This window comes from Phasianus colchicus, chromosome 33 (assembly GCF_987193195.1).
Source record: "Phasianus colchicus chromosome 33, bPhaCol1.hap1.1, whole genome shotgun sequence".
In the NCBI taxonomy this organism is placed as follows: Eukaryota; Metazoa; Chordata; class Aves; order Galliformes; family Phasianidae; genus Phasianus; species Phasianus colchicus.
In genome coordinates this window covers 2,149,989-2,171,454 of record NC_143468.1, presented here as the reverse complement: position 1 = coordinate 2,171,454, position 21,466 = coordinate 2,149,989, and the positions used below count along the sequence as shown (strand labels likewise).

At 57.3% G+C, this 21,466-nt stretch overlaps 1 long non-coding RNA gene across 1 annotated transcript; it reads left to right on the top strand.

Annotated features, from left to right (window-relative positions):
• The first annotated feature begins 284 nt into the window (after window positions 1–284).
• Window positions 285–4,010, top strand: LOC149913929 (uncharacterized). Its single transcript, XR_016460820.1, has 3 exons — window positions 285–1,623; window positions 3,600–3,731; window positions 3,862–4,010. It is a non-coding gene; the product is annotated as an uncharacterized LOC149913929 (long non-coding RNA).
• The last annotated feature ends 17,456 nt before the right edge of the window (window positions 4,011–21,466 follow it).

Below are 21,466 nucleotides of genomic sequence, written 5' to 3'. Positions count from 1 at the left end.
CCAAACCCTGGCTTGCACTTAGACCCCAAACCTTGTGGGTGCACTCAGACCCCAAACCCTGGGGGTGAACTCAGACCCCAAACCTTGGGGTTGCACTCAGACCCCAAACCCAAACCTTGTGGTTGCACTCAGACCCCAAACCCCAACCTTGGGGGCGCACTTAGACCCCAAACCTTGGGGGTGCACTCAGACCCCAAACCCAAACCTTGGGGTTGCACTCAGACCCCAAACCCAAACCTTGGGGGCGCACTTAGACCCCAAACCTTGTGGGTGCACTCAGACCCCAAACCCAAACCTTGGGGTTGCACTCAGACCCCAAACCCAAACCTTGGGGGCGCACTTAGACCCCAAACCTTGTGGGTGCACTCAGACCCCAAACCCTGGGGGTGCACTCAGACCCCAAACCTTGGGGTTGCACTCAGACCCCAAACCCAAACCCTGACTTGCACTTACACTCCAGACCCAAACTTTGGGGGCGCACTTAGACCCCAAACCCAAACCCTGGGGGTGAACTCAGACCCCAAACCTTGGGGTTGCACTCAGACCCCAAACCCAAACCTTTGGGGCGCACTTAGACCCCAAACCCTGGGGTTGCACTCAGACCCCAAACCCCAACCTTGGGGGCGCACTTAGACCCCAAACCTTTGGGGCACACTCAGACCCCAAACCTTGGGGTTGCACTTGGACCCCACACCCAAACCTTGTGGGCGCACTTAGACCCCAAACCTTGGGGTTGCACTCAGACCCCAAACCCACTCCACAACGCTGCTCAACATCCCAAAGCAGGAACCCAGGTGACGTGGGGGTCCTGGTGGGTGCTGTGCCCCATATATTGGGGTCCCAGGGGTCTCCCCATGCCCTGGAGGGGGTGGAATTTGTCCCTGCACTGCATCGGGCAGCTCTGATGAAGAAGGATTTATGTTTGGTCTCCGTTAATCGGGAATTTGGTGTCAACAAGAAAAATCTGCGCTGTCCGGCTCGGCAGCTTCCTGCTTTATCATTATTATGGTAGGGAGCTGGATTTGGAAATTTAAGGCAAAGATGGCTTTTAAATTAAATTGGAGCACGATGAAAAGCAACCCCTGGCCTCTGGTCCCCGGGTGGGATGAGGTCGGGGTTGGGGTCCTGTGTTGGAGATGGTGAGAGGTGCAGGGGTGGCTTTGGGGGTGTCTCCCCAGCTCTGCCTCCCATTGCGGGGGGGGGTTGGAGTTAAAAATGGGGCTAAAACTGTTCAAAATCATGTTTTTTTTTTGGCTAAGATGAAGCACAGAGCAGAAATCACCCCAACGTGACCCAATGGGACCAGGATGGGGGGGGTATCGGGGTGTGGGGGGGACATTGGGGTCTTTTGGCACAACGGGGACGGGTGTCTCTGGGGTCATTGGGGTTGTTGGAGCTCCTGCTTGGATTTTTCTCTATTTTTTTTTTTTCCACGAGGAAAGCGTTCCCAGCCCTAATGTGTCTGGGCACGAACCGACACATCCCTGACAAATTACAAGGCGTAATTAATTCAGCCATTAATGAATCAGCATCTTTACGGTAACAGGGCCATTAAATACCCAAAGGACGGACACCTCGAGGGCCGGCGCCGATCCCAGGCACCACCAGTGACAGAGACACGGGGTGGGGATGATGGAGGGGGAATGGGGGGCTGGGAGGGGGGCATTGGGATGGAGGGGGGCGTGGGGGATGGATGGGGGGTATGGGGATGGGAAGGAAATGGGGATGGATGGGGGGTCGGGTAGGGATGGATGGGGGATGGATGGGGAACGATGGAGAAAGGAGGATGGATTGGGAGAGGGGGGATGGAGGGGGGGTTAGGTGGGTGAATGGGGGATGCAGGGGGAATGGGGGATGGATGGGGATGTGGGGATGGAAAGGAAATGGGAATGGAGGGGGATGGATGGTAGGATATGGGGATGGAAAGGGTTATGGGGGGTGGATTTGGGGTATGGGGATGGGAAGGAAATGGGGGGTATGGGGGGTTGGGTAGGGATGGATGGGGGATGGATGGGGAACGATGGAGAGAGGAGGATGGATTGGGAGAGGGGGGATGGAGGGGGGCTTAGGTGGGTATATGGGGGATGGAGGGGGAATGGGGGATGGATGGGGATGTGGGGATGGAAGGGAAATGGGAATGGATGAGGGGTTGGGTGGGGATGTGGAGGATGGATGGGGATGTGGGGATGGAAGGCAAATGGGGATGGAGGGGGATGGATGGTAGGATATGGGGATGGAAGGGAAATGGGAATGGATGAGGGGTTGGGTGGGGATGTGGGGGATGGATGGGGACAAGGGGGATGGATGGAGGTATGGGGGATGGAGGGGACATGGGGGTGGGTGGGGACATTGGGATGGATGGGGCTATGGGGGATGGATGGGGGGTATGGGGATGGGAAGGAAATGGGGATGGATGGGGGGTCGGGTAGGGATGGATGGGGGATGGATGGGGAACGATGGAGAGAGGAGGATGGATTGGGAGAGGGGGGATGGAGGGGGGGTTAGGTGGGTGAATGGGGGATGGAGGGGGAATGGGGGATGGATGGGGATGTGGGGATGGAAGGGAAATGGGGATGAAGAGGGATAGAAGGGGGCATGGGGAATGGGGGATGGATGGGGACAAGGGGGATGGATGGGGACAAGGGGGATGGAGGGGGACATGGGGGTGGGTGGGGGCAGTGGGATGGGTGGGGGCTTGGGATGGAAGGGAAATGGGGATGGGTGGGGGGTTGGGTGGGGTTGTGGAGGATGGATGGGGAATGGGGGATGAGGGGGAGAAGGGGGATGGAGGGGGGGTTAGGTGGGTGAATGGGGGATGGAGAGGGAATGGGGGATGGATGGGGATGTGGAGGATGGAAAGGAAATGGAAATGGATGGGGGTTTGGGTGGGGATGTGGAGGATGGATGGGGATGTGGGGATGGAAGCGAAATGGGGATGGAGGGGGATGGATGGTAGGATATGGGGATGGAAGGGAAATGGGAATGGATGAGGGGTTGGGTGGGGATGTGGGGGATGGATGGGGACAAGGGGGGTGGATGGAGGTATGGGGGATGGAAGGGGATGTGGGGTTGCATGGGGAGTGGGGTATGGATGGGGAATAGGGAATGGATGGGGACGTGGGGACTTGGAAGGGCACACCTTGGAGAGGATGTGGTGATCAGAGCGGGTTGTGGGGCTCAGCAGCCCCCCAGGGGGCAGCCGTGGAGCAGGAAGGGGCTGTGGGGCACAGGAGGGATTTTGGTGCTTCTTGCAGCGCTGCTTTTCTCTTTTTTTCCCCCCATTTTTGGGTCGGAAAAATCCCTCACAGTGCCAGAGTAGCCCTGTTGGGGACTACATCTCCCATAATGCACCCGAGGAGGGCGGGGTGCATTATGGGAGATGGTGCAGCATGGGAAATGTAGTCCGGAGATGGTGATGGGGGGGGGGTCACTCCTACATGCTCAGACCCCCCCTCTCCCCCACAACCCCACCCCACCCATAGAGCCCCATCCTCAACCCTCCCCATCCCTCCTCCTCCAGCCCCACGCATCTCACACCCCTCCTCCCCCCCCCTTAACCCCCAACCTCCCCCCCCCCCCTCCTTCTCCCCGTTTTGCAGCATATGGCTCAAAGCTGTCGGAGGGAATTCCTGGAGCCTCAGGCATCCCTGATTTACTGCAGCTCTGACAGCTTTATGGCTCGTCCTCGAGTGCGCCCAGACGGCCGCGCGGCTCCGAAGCTGCACTGCAATGTGAATGCAATGGGGATGGACCCCCCCCTTCCCCTTCCCCAACCCCACCACCACCGACCCCCCCCTTCCCAGGGCACTCCATCACCGCGCCACTTAGTAACTAAAAGTTCCTAATAAATAATTTTTACAGGGAATGAAGTCCATATATTATCGAGCGCCTCCGTATTTCAAGGCTGTTGTCATATCTGACCGCCTCGCCTTCCCCCCGCGTCGCTGTCAGGACGCCAAATGGCTGCTCAAATATTGGAGACCTTTTGGGATTGGGGCTCGTTAATTTCCCCCCCCCTCCACACCTCAGGGTGGGGGGGAGGTAAATGAGGATGGTTCGTCGTGCTCAGCTTTGGGGTTGGGTCCTGCTGTGGGGTGGGGGGTTGTGGGGAGAGGGAGGCAGCGGTGGGGAGATGGAGGTGAGGGAGGGAAGGGGGAGGGATGGAGGATGGAAGAAGGATGGAGGGATGGAGGAAGGAGGGAGAGATGGAGGGAGGTTGGAGGGATGGAAGAGAGGTGGAAGGGTGGAGGAGGATGGAGGGATGGAAGGAGGAGGGGAGAGGGATGAGGGGTGGAGGGATGAAGGATGGAAGGATGGAAGAAGGATGGAGAGATGGAGAAAGGTTGGAGGGATGGAAGAGAGATGGGAGGATGGAGGAGGATGGAGGGATGGAAGGAGGAGGGGGAGGGATGAGGGGTGGAGGGATGAAGGATGGAGGGATGGAAGAAGGATAGATGGAGAAAGGTTGGAGGGATGGAAGAAGGAGGGATGGAAGGGTGGAGGAAGGATGGAGAGATGGAGGAAGTATGGAGGGATGGAAGAGAGATGGAAGGGTGGAGGAGGATGGAGGGATGGAAGGAGAAGGGAAGGGGAGGGATGAGGGATGGAGGGATGAAGGATGGAAGGATGGAAGAAAGAGGGATGGAAGGATGGAGGAAGGATGGAGAGATGGAGGAAGGATGGAGAGATGGAGGAAGGATGGAGAGATGGAGGAAGGATGGAGGGATGGAAGAGAGATGGAGGAAGGATGGAGGGATGGAAGAGAGATGGAAGGGCGGAGGAGGATGGAGAGATGGAAGAAGGAGGAAAGAGGGAGGGATGGAAGAGGGATGGGAGGTGTTTGTGGCTCAGACCATGGGTGTAACAGAGCTGAACATTTAGGGGAAAGGAGGGGAAGGGAAGGGAAGGGAAGGGAAGGGAAGGGAAGGGAAGGGAAGGGAAGGGAAGGGAAGGGAAGGGAAGGGAAGGGAAGGGAAGGGAAGGGAAGGGAAGGGAAGGGAAGGGAAGGGAAGGGAAGGGAAGGGAAGGGAAGGGAAGGGAAGGGCTGAGTGGGTTTTCTCCTTCTTTCAGTCACCAAATGGAAACCATTGAATGGAGAGAGGCAGAGGAGCAGAAAGGCCCAAGGACAGCACAGCAAACAGACACTGCAGTGGGCAGCAAAATAAACAGTGTGGGGAGCAGAGAGGGCGCAGGATGGAGTGAGATCAGCTGGGAGATAGGAAGGATAAACACAGGGGAGACAGCGGGACGGACAGACAGACAGATGGAATGAGATAAGATCCCCCTCCCCCCATATTCCTGCCATCACTGGGTGGTTTTGGAGCAAAAAATTACCTTTTTTGGGGGGGTCATTAACCTCATTGCTGTGTCAGGGTGATGTCAGGGTGGGGGAATCTGGTTCCTCCCCTCTTCTTTGTGCCCCATGGGTGCCATCAACACCCCCCATGCGATGCCCCAGTGTAGAGCAATACCCCATAGGTGCCCCATAGGCACTGTGATCACCCCCCACGCAATGCCCCACGATGCCCCCCCCCTCCCCAGCACCCCGTGCCTCAGTTTCCCCCCCCTTTGCAGAGCAGCCGCACGGCGCTGCGCTTCGGGGAGGAGGGAAGCGAAGAAGGACGACGAAGCTAATTGAAAACGAAGGGGAAATTTTTAATCAGGGCGAATGTAATTACTGCAGCTGGAGTTGGGCCAGGGCAGAGGGTTAATGGCCCCGTGGCTTCAATTCAATCTTCCCCTGAGCTCGGCCTCTCCTTCCTCCCGCGGATGGGAATTGCTGCGCAACCCCGGAGCGAAGCGTCTTCCTCCATCCTTCCCTTATTTCCTTCCTCTTTCCCACCCTCTCTCCCTGCCCCCCATCCCCCTTATCCCCACATTCCTCACCCCCATATCTTCCATCCCTGCGTCCTTCATCCCTGTATCCCTTCATCCTCCATCCCTGCATCCCCCATCCCTCCAGCCCCATCCCCACATCCTCCATCCCTCTGTCCCCCATCTCCATATCCTCTCATCCCTCCATCCTTCAGTCCTGCAGCCCCATATGCTCTCTCTGCCTCCCTTCACCCTTTATCCCTTCCTTACACCTCTGCATCCTCCATCCCCACATCCCCCATCCTTCCATCCTCCATCCCCACATCCCCACAGCCCCCATCCCTCTATCCTCCCTCCTCCATACCCACATTCCTCATCCCTACATCCTCCATCCCTACATCCTCCATCCCTTCATCCCCCATCCCTCTAGCCTCCATCTCCACATTCCCCATCCCTACATCCCCCATCCCTCTATCCCCACATTCCCCATCCCTCCATCTCTCCATCCCAACATTCCCCATCTTTCCATCCCCCATTGCTCCATCCTTACATCCCCCATCCCTCCATCCCCGCAGCCCCCATCCCTCTATCCTCCCTCCTCCATACCCACATTCCTTATCCCTCCACCCTCCATCCCTCCATCCTCCCATTCCCATATCCCCTATCCCTACATCCCCCAGCCCCATATCCCCTATCCCTACATCCCCCGTCCCCCATCCCCATATCCCCCATCCCTCCATCCCCCATCCCTCTATCCTCCATCCCCACATTCCCCATCCCTCCATCCCTCCATCCCCCAACCCCCATCCCTCCATTCTCTATCCCTACATCCCCCATCCCCACATTCCCCATCCCTCCATCCCCCAACCCCCATCCCCATATCCCCCATCCCCATATCCCCCATCCCCATATCCCCTCATCCCTCCACCCCCATCCCTCCATTCTCTATCCCTCCATCCCTCCGTCCCTCCATCCCCACATTCCCCATCCCTCCATCCCCATATCCCCTCATCCCTCCATCCCCTATCCCTACATCCCCCATCCCCCATCCCCCATCCCCCATCCCTCCATCCCCATATCCCCCATCCCCATATCCCCCATCCCTCCATCCCCATATCCCTCATCCCCATATCCCCCATCCCCATATCCCCCATCCCTCCATCCCCATATCCCCCATCCCCATATCCCCCATCCCTCCATCCCCCATCCCTCCATCCCCATATCCCCCATCCCCATATCCCCCATCCCTCCATCCCCCATCCCTCCATCCCCCATCCCCCATCCCTCCATCCCCCATCCCCATATCCCCTCATCCCTCTATCCTCCATCCCCACATTCCCCATCCCCCATCCCTCCATTCTCTATCCCTCCATCCCTCCGTCCCTCCATCCCCACATTCCCCATCCCTCCATCCCCATATCCCCTCATCCCTCCATCCCCCATCCCCCCATCCCCACATTCCCCATCCCTCCATCCCTCCGTTCCTCCATCCCCACATTCCCCATGCCTCCACCCTCCATCCCTCCATCCCCATATCCCCTATCCCTACATCTTCTATCCCCCATCCCCATATCCCCTCATCCCTCCATCCCCCATCCCTCCATCCCCACATTCCCCATCCCTCCATCCCCATATCCCCATATCCCCATATCCCCATATCCCCATATCCCCATATCCCCTCATCCCTCCATCCCCCATCCCCCATCCCTCCATCCCTATATCCCCTATCCCTACATCCCCCATCCCCATATCCCTATATCCCCTCATCCCTCCATCCCCCATCCCCCCATCCCCCATCCCCATATCCCCTATCCCTACATCCCCCATCCCCCATTCCCCATCCCCTCATCCCTCCATCCCCCATCCCCATATCCCCCATCCCTCCATACTCCATCCCCATATCCCCTATCCCTCCATCCCCCATCCCCCATCCCCCATCCCTCCATCCCCATATCCCCCATCCCTCCATCCCCCATCCCCCATCCCCATATCCCCGCACCCCTCCCTCCCTCCCCGCACCCCATGGCCGTACCGGGCCGTACCTCAGCTGCAGTGCGGGGAGGAGCCGCTAGGGGGAGGCAGAGAGCCGCGGCCGGGACCGCACAGAGCCGGGATGGGGAGGGGGGGGGGAGGGAGATTTTGGGGGGGGGAGAGTTGGGGTTTGGGGATGGGGAGGATTTGGGGTGCTGTGGGGGTTGAGGGGGGTGCAGGGTATAGGGTGGGGTGGGGTCTGGATGGGGTGGGTTTGGGGTAAGATGGGGGGTTGGGAAGCTTTGGGATTGGAGATGCTGTGGGGTTTGGGATGCTGTGGGGTTGGGGTTGGGAATGGGGTGCGGACTGGGGATGCTGTGGGGTTTGGGTGCTGTGGGGTTGGGAATGGGGTGGGTATGGGGTGGGGGTTGGGAAGCTTTGGGATTGGAGATGCTGTGGGGTTTGGGTGCTGTGGGCTTGGGGTTGGGGTTGGGGTGGGTTTGGGAAACCTTGGGATTGGAGATGTGGGGTTGGGGATGCTGTGGGGTTTGGGATGGAGATGGGGTGGGGTTGAGGTGCTGTGGGGGACTGGGGATGCTGTGGGGTTTGGGTGGGGGTTGGGAAGCTTTGGGATTGGAGATGCTGTGGGGTTTGGGATGATGTGGGATTTGGGGTTGGGAATGGGGTGGGGACTGGGGATGCTGTGGGGTTTGGGTGCTGTGGGGTTGGGGATGGGGTGGGTATGGGGTGGGGGTTGGGAAGATTTGGGATTGGAGATGCTGTGGGGTTTGGGATGCTGTGGGGTTGGGGTCACTGTGGGGTTTAGGATGCTGTGGGGTTGGGGATGGGGAGGGGACTGGGGATGCTGTGGGGTTTGGGATGCTGTGGGATTGGGAATGGGGTGGGTTTGGGGTAACATGGGGGGTTGGGAAGCTTTGGGATTGGAGATGCTGTGGGGTTTGGGATGCTGTGGGGTTGGGGATGGGGATGGGGAGGGGACTGGGGATGTTGTGGGGTTTGGGATGCTGTGGGATTGGGAATGGGGTGGGTTTGGGGTAAGATGGGGGTTGGGAAGTTTTGGGATTGGAGATGCTGCGGGGTTTGGGATGCTGTGGGATTGGGGTCACTGTGGGGTTTGGGTGCAGTGGGGTTTGGGGTTGGGGATGGGGTGGGTTTGGGGTGGGGTGGGGGTTGGGAAGTTTTGGGATTGGAGATGCTGTGGGGTTTGGGATGCTGTAGGATTGGAGTCACTGTGGGGTTTGGGAAACTTTGGGATTGGAGATGCTGTGGGTTTGGGATGCTGTGGGGTTTGGGGTTGGGAATGGGGTGGGTTTGGGGTGGGGTGGGGGTTGGGAAGCTTTGGGATTGGAGATGCTGTGGGGTTTGGGTGCTGTGGGATTGGGAATGGGGTGGGTTTGGGGTAAGATGGGGGGTTGGGAAGCTTTGGGATTGGAGATGCTGCAGGGTTTGGGATGCTGTGGGGTTGGGGTCACTGTGGGGTTTGGGTGCTGTGGGGTTTGGGAACATTTGGGATTGGAGATGTGGGGTTTGGGATGCTGTGGGATTTGGGGTTGGGGATGGGGAGGGGACTGGGGATGCTGTGGGGTTTGGGATGCTGTGGGATTGGGGTTGGGGTTGGGGTGGGTTTGGGAAACCTTGGGATTGGAGATGTGGGGTTGGGGATGCTGTGGGGTTTGGGATGGAGATAGGGTGGGGTTGAGGTGCTGTGGGGGACTGGGGATGCTGTGGGGTTTGGGTGGGGGTTGGGAAGCTTTGGGATTGGAGATGCTGTGGGGTTTGGGATGATGTGGGATTTGGGGTTGGGAATGGGGTGGGGACTGGGGATGCTGTGGGGTTTGGGTGCTGTGGGGTTGGGAATGGGGTGGGTATGGGGTGGGGGTTGGGAAGATTTGGGATTGGAGATGCTGTGGGGTTTGGGATGCTGTGGGATTGGGGTCACTGTGAGGTTTGGGATGCTGTGGGGTTGGGGATGGGGATGGGGAGGGGACTGGGGATGCTGTGGGGTTTGGGATGCTGTGGGATTGGGAATGGGGTGGGTTTGGGGTAAGATGGGGGGTTGGGAAGCTTTGGGATTGGAGATACTGTGGGGTTTGGGTGCTGTGGGGCTTGGGGTTGGGGATGGGGTGGGTTTGAGAACATTTGGGATTGGAGATATGGGGTTTGGGATGCTGTGGGATTTGGGGATGGGGATGGGGAGGGGACTGGGGATGCTGTGGGGTTTAGGATGCTGTGGGATTGGGAATGGGGTGGGTTTGGGGTGGGGTGGGGGTTGGGAAGATTTGGGATTGGAGATGCTGTGGGGTTTGGGTGCTGTGGGATTGGGAATGGGGTGGGTTTGGGGTAAGATGGGGGGCTGGGAAGCTTTGGGATTGGAGATGCTGTGGGGTTTGGGATGCTGTGGGATTGGGGTTGGGGTTGGGGTGGGTTTGGGAAACCTTGGGATTGGAGATGTGGGGTTGGGGATGCTGTGGGGTTTGGGATGGAGATGGGGTGGGGTTGAGGTGCTGTGGGGGACTGGGGATGCTGTGGGGTTTGGGTGCTGTGGGGTTGGGGATGGGGTGGGTTTGGGGTGGGGGTTGGGAAGCTTTGGGATTGGAGATGCTGCGGGGTTTGGGATGCTGTGGGGTTTGGGGTTGGGGATGGGGTGGGTTTGGGAACATTTGGGATTGGAGATGTGGGGTTTGGGATGCTGTGGGATTTGGGGTTGGGGATGGGGTGGTTCTGAGCCCCCCTTCTTTTTTCCCTTTTTTCCTCCTTTTTTTCCCCTTTTCCCTCCTTATCCCCCCCCATTCCCCCCCCATTTCTCCCCATCCTTTCCTTTCCACCTTCTTCCCTCCTTTTCCACCTTTCTTCCTCCTTTTCCATCCTTCCTTCCCCCCCTTTTCCCCCTCTATTCATTTCTTCCCCCATTTTCTTCTTTTTTCCCTTTTTTTCCTCCTTTTTTCCCCTTTTTTCCTCCTTTTTTCCCCTTTTCCCTCATTATTCCCCCCCATTTCCCCCCATTTCCCCCCTCCTTTCCTTCCCTCCCTCTTCCCTTCGTTTCCACCTTTTTTCCTCCTCCTTTTCCATCCCCCCCCCTTTTTCCCCTCTATTCATTTCATCCCATTTTCTCCTTTTTTCTCCTTTTTTCCCCTTTCATTTCCTTCTTTTCCACCCATTCCCCCCCATTTCCCCTCATTTCTCCCCCTCCTTTCCTTCCCTCCCTCTTCCCACATTTTCCACCTTTCTTCCTTCTTTTCCATCCATCCTCCCCCCCTTTTCCCCCTCTATTCATTTCTTCCCCCATTTTCTCCTTTTTCCTCCTTTTTTCCCCTTTTTTCCTCCTTTTTTCCCCTTTTCCCTCTTTATCCCCCCCCATTTCCTCCCATTTCCCCCCTCCTTTCCTTCCCTCCCTCTTCCCTCCATTTCCACCCTTTTTCCTCCTCCTTTTCCATCCATCCTCCCCCCCTTTTCCCCCTCTATTCATTTCTTCCCCCATTTTCTCCTTTCTTCCCCTTTTTTCCTCCTTTTTTCCCCTTTTCCCTCTTTATTCCCCCCCCATTTCCCCCCATTTCCCCCCCTCCTTTCCTTCCCTCCCTCTTCCCTTCGTTTCCACCTTTTTTCCTCCTCCTTTTCCATCCCCCCCCCTTTTTCCCCTCTATTCATTTCTTCCCCCATTTTCTTCTTTTTTCCCTTTTTTTCCTCCTTTTTTTCCCCTTTTCCCTCCTTATTCCCCCCCCCATTCCCCCCCTCCTTTCCTTCCCTCCCTCTTCCCTCCACTTCCACCTTTTTCCCTTCCCCCCCCCCCCCTTTTTCCCCCTCTATTCATTTCTCCCCCTTTCCCCCCACTTTCTCCCCTTTTTCCCCCTCCTTTTCCCTCCTTCCCCCCTCCCTCATTTTTCCCCCTTCCCCCCCCCCGCCCCCCCCCAGCCGCATTCCCTCATGGCTCAGCTGATGACGGATCGCAGACCCCCCCCCCTCCTCCCCCCCCCCTATTTGTCGATCCGATGGAGCGGGGGGGGGGGGGGGAGGGGGGGGTGTGAAAGGGTCACGGTTGGCCTCGGGCGGATTGGGGTGAAAAGGGCACGGGGGGGGGGGGGAATGGGGGGGGGAGGGCGTGTAGAACGGGGTCGGGACGGATCGCTGCTGTGACCTGCCAGGACCTGCGGCTGGTGGGGATCCCCGAGGGGATGTTTGGGCTGGTAGCAGATCGATCCTGGGGGGGGGTCAGATCCATTCTGGGGGGGCTCAGATCCATTCTGAGGGGCTCAGATCAATTCTGGGGGGGCTCAGATAAATCTTGAGGGGCTCAGATCCATCCTGGGGGGCACAGATCGATTCTGGGGGGCTCAGATTCCTCCTGGGGGGGTTCAGATCCATCCTGGGAGGCTCGGATCAATCCTGGGGGGGTTCAGATCCATTCTGGAGGGGCTCAGATCCATTCTGAGGGGCTCAGATCAATTCTGGGGGGGCTCAGATCCATTCTGGGGGGGCTCAGATGCATCCTGGGGGGCTCAGATCCATTCTGAGGGGCTCAGATCAATTCTGGGGGGGCTCAGATAAATCTTGAGGGGCTCAGATCCATCCTGGGGGGCACAGATCGATTCTGGGGGGCTCTGATTCCTCCTGGGGGGGTTCAGATCCATCCTGGGAGGCTCGGATCAATCCTGGGGGGGTTCAGATCCATTATGGGGGGGTTCAGATCCATTCTGGAGGGGCTCAGATCCATTCTGAGGGGCTCAGATCGATTCTGGGGGGGCTCAGATCGATTTTGGGGGGCTCAGATCCATCCTGGGGGGGCTCAGATCAATCCTGGGGGGGCTCAGATCCATCCTGGGGAGCTCAGATCGATTCTGGGGGGGCACAGATCGTTTCTGGGGGGGTTCAGATCACTCCTGTGGGGCTCAGATTCATTCTAAGGGGAGGCTCAGATCAATCCTGGGGGGTCTCAGATAAATCTTGAGGGGCTCAGATTCATCCTGGGGGGGCTCCGATCAATCCTGGGGGGGGCTCAGATCGATTCTGGGGGGGCTCAGATCCATCCTGGGGGGGTCAGATCAATTCTGAGGGGTCTCAGACCGATCCGGGGGGGGGGTTCAGATGCATCCTGGGGGGCTCAGATCGTTTCGGGGGGCCACAGATCGATTCTGGGGAGCTCAGATGAATTCTGGGGGGGCTCAGATGGATCCTAGGGGGCTCAGATAGTTTCTGGGGGGGCTCAGATGCATCCTGGGGGGGCTCACATAAATCTTGAGGGGCTCAGATTCATCCTGGGGGGGCTCCAATCAATCCGGGGGGGGCCTCAGATCGTTTCTGGGGGGGCTCAGATCGTTTCTGGGGGGGCTCAGATGCATCCTGGGGGGGCTCAGATCAATCTTGGAGGGCTCAGACCAATCCTGAGGGGTCTCAGATGGATTCTGGGGGGGCTCAGACCGATCCGGGGGGGGTTCAGATCCATTCTGGGGGGGCTCAGATGCATCCTGGGGGGCTCAGATCGTTTCGGGGGGCCACAGATCGATTCTGGGGAGCTCAGATGAATTCTGGGGGGGCTCTGACCAATCCTGGGGGGGCTCTGATCGTTTCTGGGGGGGCTCAGATCCAGTCTGGGGGGCTCAGATCGCTCCTGTGGGGCTCAAATTCATCCTGGGGAACTCAGATCCATTCTGGGGGGCTGAGATCGTTTCTGGGGGGGCTCAGATCAATTCTGGGGGGGCTCAGATCGCTCATGGGGGGGCTCAGATCCATTCTGAGGGTCTGAGGGGCTCAGATCGTTCCTGGGGGGGTGGGGGGGGTTCAAGTCGATCAGGGGGGCTCAAATGACTCCTGGGGTTCAGGTTAATATGGGAGGATTCAGACCATCCTGGGGGGGGCTCAGATCAATTCTGGGGGTCTCAGACCATCTTTGGGGGGGGGGCTCAGATTCCTCCTGGGGGGGCTGAGCTCGGTGTAAGGTGAGGAGGGGGCTCAGCCCATTCCGGGGGTCTCAGCTCTGTGATTCTCACCTCTCTGCAGCCCCTCCTCTCAAACTTCACTTTGCGGCCCCCAGGGGGGGGGAGGGGGGGTCCGTCGGAGGGTCCCGGGGGTTCCGTGGGGCGGTCCGAAGGGGGGGGGGGGTCCATTAAGGGGGGGGGGGCTGTGGGTTCGGGACACTGTCTCTCATCCGGGCCGAAAAATACGGGAATGGGATGGAGATGGGGGGGGGGGGGGGAAGCAGAAAAAGCCCAAAAAAAAGGAAAAGAAATTGGATCCGGGGGGGTCACGTGGGGCGGCTCGGACCAATAGCCGTCCTCGACGGGACCCCCCACGGAGTTGTGGGGGGGGGGGAGAATGAAGGGGGGGGGCAGCGCCGCGGGTTTGGGTGCGGAGGTTTCGCTCCGAAGCTGTTGGGACCCACAGCGGAACCCCGTCCCCCCCCCCCCTGTTTGTGGTCCCGAACAGCGGCACCGCCGGGACCCCCCCTCACATCCTTTCCCCCCCCCCACAACCGGCTTCCCCCCCCCCCCCCCCCAGGGTCCGTCCGCGCCGTCGGAGCCGCGGCCGCAGGTGAGAATCGTCCTCAGTTTCTCTTTTTCTTTCTCTTTTCCCTTCTCTTTCGCACTTCTGCTTTTTTCCTCCTTTTTCTTCTTCTTTTCCTTTATCTTTTTGTTTCTTTTCCTCTCGCTTCCCCTCTTTTCTTCACCCCCTTTCCCCCCCGCCTTTTCCTCTCCCTTATCTTCCTTTTTTTCCTTCTTCCCCCCCCCCTTCTCCCTTTTTCTCCCTTTTCCCTCTTTCCTTTTCTCTCTCCTTCCCCCCCAGTTTCCTTTTCCTCCCCCTCATCCCCTCCTCTTTCCCCCATTCCCCCTTTATTTCCCTCATCCTCATAACCCAAACACCAAACTTCCCCCCCCCTCCTCACCCCCCCACTCCTCCTCCACTTCTACATAGAAAACAACACCTAAAAAAGTGCATTTTAGGCCATCCCTCCCCCCTCCCTTCCCCATCCATCTCTGGGGGCTCTCATTGGGGGGGCAATAGATGGGGGGGGGGACACGATGGTGCAGAATCCCATCCCTGGGCACCCGGTGATCCCATGCAGAGGATGGAAACCTCCCCATTTTGGGCTAAAAAAGCACAGAAACGGAAAAAATGAGGAGAAGCGAAGGCTGAGCAGCTCTGAGCCCCCCCCCGTTCCCCCCCCCCCCCCCCCGTAGTACTAATTAATCCCAATTACCACCGATAAAAGAACGGCTCCAGGTTAATTGGCGCTTCCAATACCTTCTCAGCCATTCGTTAACGTGGGACGAACGGAGGAGCGCTTCTCCTTTAGGACAAACTCCGTGCCCCCCCCCCCCCGGAAACCCCCCCTATTCCCACCCTATGCAGTCAGACCCCCCCCCATCCCCACACAGCGCTCCACGTTCCCATCCCCTCCCCATTTTTCCCCCCTCTTTTCCAGGACAACGCACCCTCTATACCTCCATCCCATTGGAAACCCCCCCCCCCGACACCTCCCCATCCCCCCCCCCCCCCGCCTTTATCTCCTCGTCGGAGCCCCGAATAAAAGATTTACACCTCGCATCCCCTCTATTGATTTTATGGAGCGTCGCTCCGCCGCCGGAATCCATCAGGACGGCGTTGCTCCCATCTGTCTGCGTCCTACTGAGCTCTGATTTATGGCCGCGGGGTCGAAATGGGGCCGAGGGGGGGAGGGAGGGAGGGAGGGGGGGAGGATGAGGAGGGTGGGAGGAAGGCTGTGGAATCCCCGTGCTCTGAGATCCGACTCTTTGCCTTCGGTGGGTGCCTTTGCTGCTGGGGTTCAGCTCATTCCCTGCCCTGCTTGGGGACGTGCCCCATTTCTGTGATGTTTTTAGGATTTTGAAGCCCAGCTGAGCTGTCGGCTTTTTTAACAACCAGCCCTCCTTGCAGTGAGTCCCCCTGCACCCAATTTATCCATTCAATTTGGGGATGGGGTTGCAATTTGGGGATAGCATTGCAATTTGGGGATGGGGTTGCATCCTAGGGGATGATGCACGTGCAATATGGGGGATGCACTTGCAGCCTGAGATAAGATGGGGCTCAAAACACACTTTTTTGCTGGGTAACTGCAAGGATCCTTATGGGCTGGATCAGCAGCAGGAGCTGCTTCTGCCTGGGGCCACCCATGGGTGCTGGGGAGAAGGGGGGCTGCCATGGCATCGCTGCATCCCCAAAGTGCAATCGCCTCATCAGGTTGCAATTGCGTCCCTTAGGCTGCGAGTGCATCCCATCCCAAACTGCAATCTCATCCCAAACTGCAATCCCATCCCAAACTGCAATCCCATCCCAAACTGCAATCCCATCCCAAACTGCAATCCCACCCCAAACTGCAATCCCACCCCAAACTGCAATCCCATCCCAAACTGCAATCCCATCCAAATTTCAATCCCATCCCAAATTGCAATCCCACCCCCAATTGCAATCCCATCCCAAACTGCAATCCCATCCCCAATTGCAATCCCATCCCCAATTGCAATCCCACCCCAAATTGCAATCCCATCCCCAAACTGCAATCCCATCCCCATATTCCAATCCCATCCCCATATTCCAATCCCATCCCAAGTTGCAATCCCATCCCCAGGATGCATTCCCACTCCCAATTTCAATCCCACCCCCAAACTGCAATCCCATCCCAAACTGCAATCCCATCCCAAACTGCAATCCCATCCCCAAACTGCAATCCCATCCCAAACTGCAATCCCATCCCCATATTCCAATCTCATCCCAAACTGCAATCCCACCCCAAATTGCAATCCCACCCCAAATTGCAATCCCATCCCCAAACTGCAATCCCATCCCCATATTCCAATCCCATCCCCATATTCCAATCCCATCCCAAGTTGCAATCCCATCCCCAGGATGCATTCCCACCCCCAAATTCAATCCCATCCCAAACTGCAATCCCACCCCAAACTGCAATCCCATCCCCAAACATCAATTCCATCCCATACTGCATTCCCATCCCAAACTGCAATCCTACCCAAAACTGCAATCCCATCCCCATATTCCAATCCCATCCCCATATTCCAATCCCATCCCAAGTTGCAATCCCATCCCCAGGATGCATTCCCACTCCCAATTTCAATCCCATCCCCAAATTGCAATCCCATCCCAAACTGCAATCCCATCCCAAACTGCAATACCATCCCCAAACATCAATTCCATCCCAAACTGCAATCCCACCCCCAAACTGCAATCCCATCCCCAAACATCAATCCCATCCCCAATTGCAACCCCATCCCAAACTGCAATCCCATCCCCAATTGCAACCCCATCCCCAAACTGCAATCCCATCCCAAACTGCAATCCCATCCCCATATTCCAATCCCATCCCAAACTGCAATCCCACCCCAAACTGCAATCCCATCCCAAATTGCAATCCCACCCCCAAACTGCAATCCCATCCCATACTGCAATCCCATCCCCAAATTCCCCCCCTTGGCTCGCAGTGACATCCTACAGATTGCAATCTGACCCCGCAAACTGCAGCTTTGGGGCCCTCAGGGCTCTCCTGTTGCCTCCCCTTGCCTCGCAGCGCTGCTCCCTGATGGGGTTTTGCTTCTCCCTCTGTGGTCTTGGCGCCGTCACACCTGGCTGAGAGGCTTCCAGGGGTGTAATTAATGCTTTGGAAGGGGTTCAGAGGAAAAGGGCGTGCAAAGGAGGGACTGCAGAGGCTGCAGGGGTTGAGATAAGAGAGGAAGGAGCAGAGGTGAGCTGTGCTGGGGTTTGGCTGCTGGGGATAACCTGGAGCAACTGCAGGGCCTGGTGGGGAGCTGGGAGGGGGGAGAGATGTGTAAGGAGGGAGTATGGGGGGATTCATGCAGCCTCTCTGCTAATGGGGTGAGGTTGAAACGGCCCCAAGCTTGAGGTGCATTGCCTCGAAGCTGCATCACCTCACATTGCAGCTGCATTGCCCCACGCTGCAGCTGCATTGCCCCCAAATTGCAGCTGCATCACCTCACGTTGCAGTTGCATCACCTAACATTACAGCTGTATTGCCCCACATTGCAGCTGCATCACCTCACGTTGCAGTTGCACTGCCCCAAATTGCAGCTGCATCACCTCACGTTGCAGCTGCATCACCCCACATTGCAGCTGCATCGCTCCATCTTGCAGCTGCACTGCCCCAAATTGCAGCTGCATTGCCCCACATTGCAGCTGCATCACTCCATATTGCAGCTGCATTGCCCCCATTTTGCAGCTGCATCATCCCATATTGCAGCTGCATTGCCCCACGCTGCAGCATCATTGCCCCCAAATTGCAGCTGCATCACCTCACGTTGCAGCTGCATCACCTCACACTGCAATTGCATCACCTCACATTACAGCTGTATTGCCCCACATTGCAGCTGCATCACCTCATGTTGCAGCTGCATTGCTCCATATTGCAGCTGCATCACCCCACATTGCAGCTGCATCACTCCATATTGCAGCTGCATTGCCCCAAATTGCAGCTGCATCACCTCACGTTGCAGCTGCATTGCCCCCAAATTGCAGCTGCATCACCTCACGTTGCAGCTGCATCACCGCACGTTGCAGCTGCATTGCCCCATATTGCAGCTGCATTGCTCCACATTGCAGCTGCATCACCTCACATTGCAGCTGCATTGCTCCATATTGCAACTTCATCACCCCATATTGCAGCTGCGTTGCCCCACATTGCAGCTGCATCGCTCCATATTGCAGCTGCACTGCCCCAAATTGCAGCTGCATCACCTCACGTTGCAGCTGCATCCTCCAGATTACAACTGCATCCCCCACAGGAGGGAGGAACATCGCCCCCCAACATTGCACTCACGTCCCCCCCAATCTGCCATCCAAACCCCCAACATTGCAATCATATCCCCCATAAAGAAGGAGGAACATCACCCCCCTCCTTGCAGTCCTACCCCCTAAATGCCAGAAGGACACCCCCCAAATTGCAGCAGCCCACCCCTATTTGCAACTGCAGACAAATCAGTGAGGTGACAACAACTTGACCCCCAATCACCCCCATTTTGGAACCCCAGTGCCCCCCCCTGGACAGCAGCAGCCCACCTTGGGGTGCCCCATTGCCCCCCTAAATCCCACGTGTGCAGCAGCACAGCAATCCTCCATCTCCCCTTTGCATAACTCAAGGCTTTTGGCACCAGGCTCTTTAGGAGAAGGATTCTCCGGTCAGCTGCAATAATAAAGAGATAAATAAAGCTGTGGAAAGTCTCAGGCTAGCTGCTTAAATACGTTTTATGGGGTGATTAGGAGAAGAGCCGTCCGTTTGAGTGGTTTATTTGTAGCTTTGCTCTGCGCTGGCGGAGGTGTTGGAAGGGTTTCCCATCCTCGTTAGGAGCTGACGGAGTGTTGGGCTGCGGCGCATCCTCGGCGCACGGAGAAAGAAATCTGTTGAAGGCAGACATTTCCCCCTATAAAAGTTAATGTGATGGCGCACGAATGGCTCTGATCCGCCCCGAGAGAGGATGGGTTGGGGATTAAACACACACACAAAAAAAAACACCCCTCAATGAGCCCAGCTCCCCAAGAGTACGGCTGCATGCACGGCTCCATCGTTCTTACAGCATCCTCACAAATGGGTTCCCTGCCAGGACCCCCCCTCCCCATGCACACCCCCAAGTGGCTCCCAGGTGCCTGCGTCACGCCTGCTGCTTGCCTTAATTCCTCCCCACTGCAGCATCACTCCCTGCTCCTCCTTTGCTAACGACTTGCCGGCCTTGTTGTAACAACCTTGGCCATATTTGCAATCACAGCTCTGCTCCCATGTCTTCCCGTGAGCCGAAGCATCCTCATTTTCCCTTATTTAACCAAGCTTCCAGATTGCTCGTACAGCAACCACTCATTTTTTTGTGGCTGGCTTGCATCCTTGTCACAGCTGGAGGAGAGCTGGAAATCACCCTTGGTTATCTCTGCGTGCAAAATCCACCTGGAAGATCACAGCCCTTTGCACAAAGGTTCTTTTCCCCAGCTTGCCCCAAAATCCTTAGGAGCCAAAGGGCAAGATATGAGCACCAGACTGCAGCATCAGCAATAGAAACGAGAAGCTGGCCTGCTGAGAGCAAGGAGCAAGTCTGCATCAGTGCAGTCGGATGGTGGTTGGGTGGTTGGCTGCCACCTCACGCCATGATTTTGCTATTGAGTTGGGGTCCAACCCGATGGTTGAGATTGTCCACAACCCAATGGCTGAGTTTGGTTGTAACTCAATGGATGAGGTTGGTTGTAACCCAATGGATGAGGTTGGTTGTAACCCAATGGATGAGATTGGCCATCACCCAAGGGATGAGGTTGGTTGTAACCCAATGGATGTGGTTGGCCATAACCCAATGGTTGAGGTTGGCCGTAACCCAATGGTTGAGGTTGGCCATAACCCAATGGATGAGGTTGACCATATCCCAATGGTTGATCTTGGCCATAACCCAATAGCTGAGTTTGGTTGTAACCCAATGGATGAGGTTGGTTGTAACCCAATGGATGAGGCTGGCCATCACCCAATGGTTGATCTTGGCCATCACCCAATGGATGAGGTCGACCACAACCCAACGGTTGATCTTGGCCATATAACCCAATAGATGAGCGTGGCCATAACCCAACAGCTGAGCTTGGCTGTGGCCCTACCAACCCCACACTGCACCCAACCATCCCAAGGAAACCAACGAGATGTGGCACGAAGGCCACATTTCCTCAGTTTTCCCTTTCCCAAGGGCTCTCCATCAGGATTTTCACCATTTCCCCTAACCCTGCAGCCAGCAAAGCATCACTGTGATTGCACCAACCAAGTCTTCCTGTGTCTGTCCATCTGTCCAAGCCTGCAGCCTTTCCCCATTCAGGTCCCTACATCCACCCCAAACATTTCTCCCATACTCACACCTCATTCCCCACCCGGAGCCCCCAGCCTCTCTCCTCCCATCCCATTCCCCTTCTCTTCCTTTAGGACAGAGCACTCCCACGCCAACCACCGTCTCCATCCCATCCCCACGAAAGAATTATGACCCCTTCCTCCCCCACCTTTCTGTATTTATTCCTACTCCCGGGAAAGACACCGCAAACTCTGCTTCACCCCGAGCCCTCGCTGGAGTTCAGAGGATGCAGGGACGCATTCTGCCCTCCTCTCCTCCATCCAAATACCATCCGTAAGGCTACGAGGGAGAGAAGCAGCCATAAATTGCTGGTATTTACACAAGGAGTGGTTGCACGGGGCCATAATGCATTTTGCACAGGGTGAGAATATCGCCTTTGTGCTCCAGAGCTCAGGCTGGGCTCCCTCCGGGGCGATCTGTCAGCTCAGCCTTTCTCTCTTGGCTTTATTTATTTGTTTGGCGTCTCAAAGGGCGGGCGGTGGGGCAGGGAATCGTCTGGGGCCGCCCGACAATGGGAAATCTCAGGGTCTGTTGATCCCGGGGGGGGGGGATTTGGAGGGGGGGAGGTTGGGGGGTGGATGCTTTGCGTCTCCGTGTCCCCATTCCCAAGCATTGGGGGCTGCAGGTATGGCCCCATCCATGGAAATTCCTTCTGTTGGGAGGATTGGGGAGATGCTGCACAAGGAGCAGCCCGGGTGGTTTTTTATTTTGGGGGGTTTGTTGCTTTTTGATCCATTTTCCCCACCCCCATGGGTGGCTCTTGGGGTCCCCCTTCCCACCTCTGCATCCCGTATCCCTGCGTCTTCTCCTTGTCCACACCT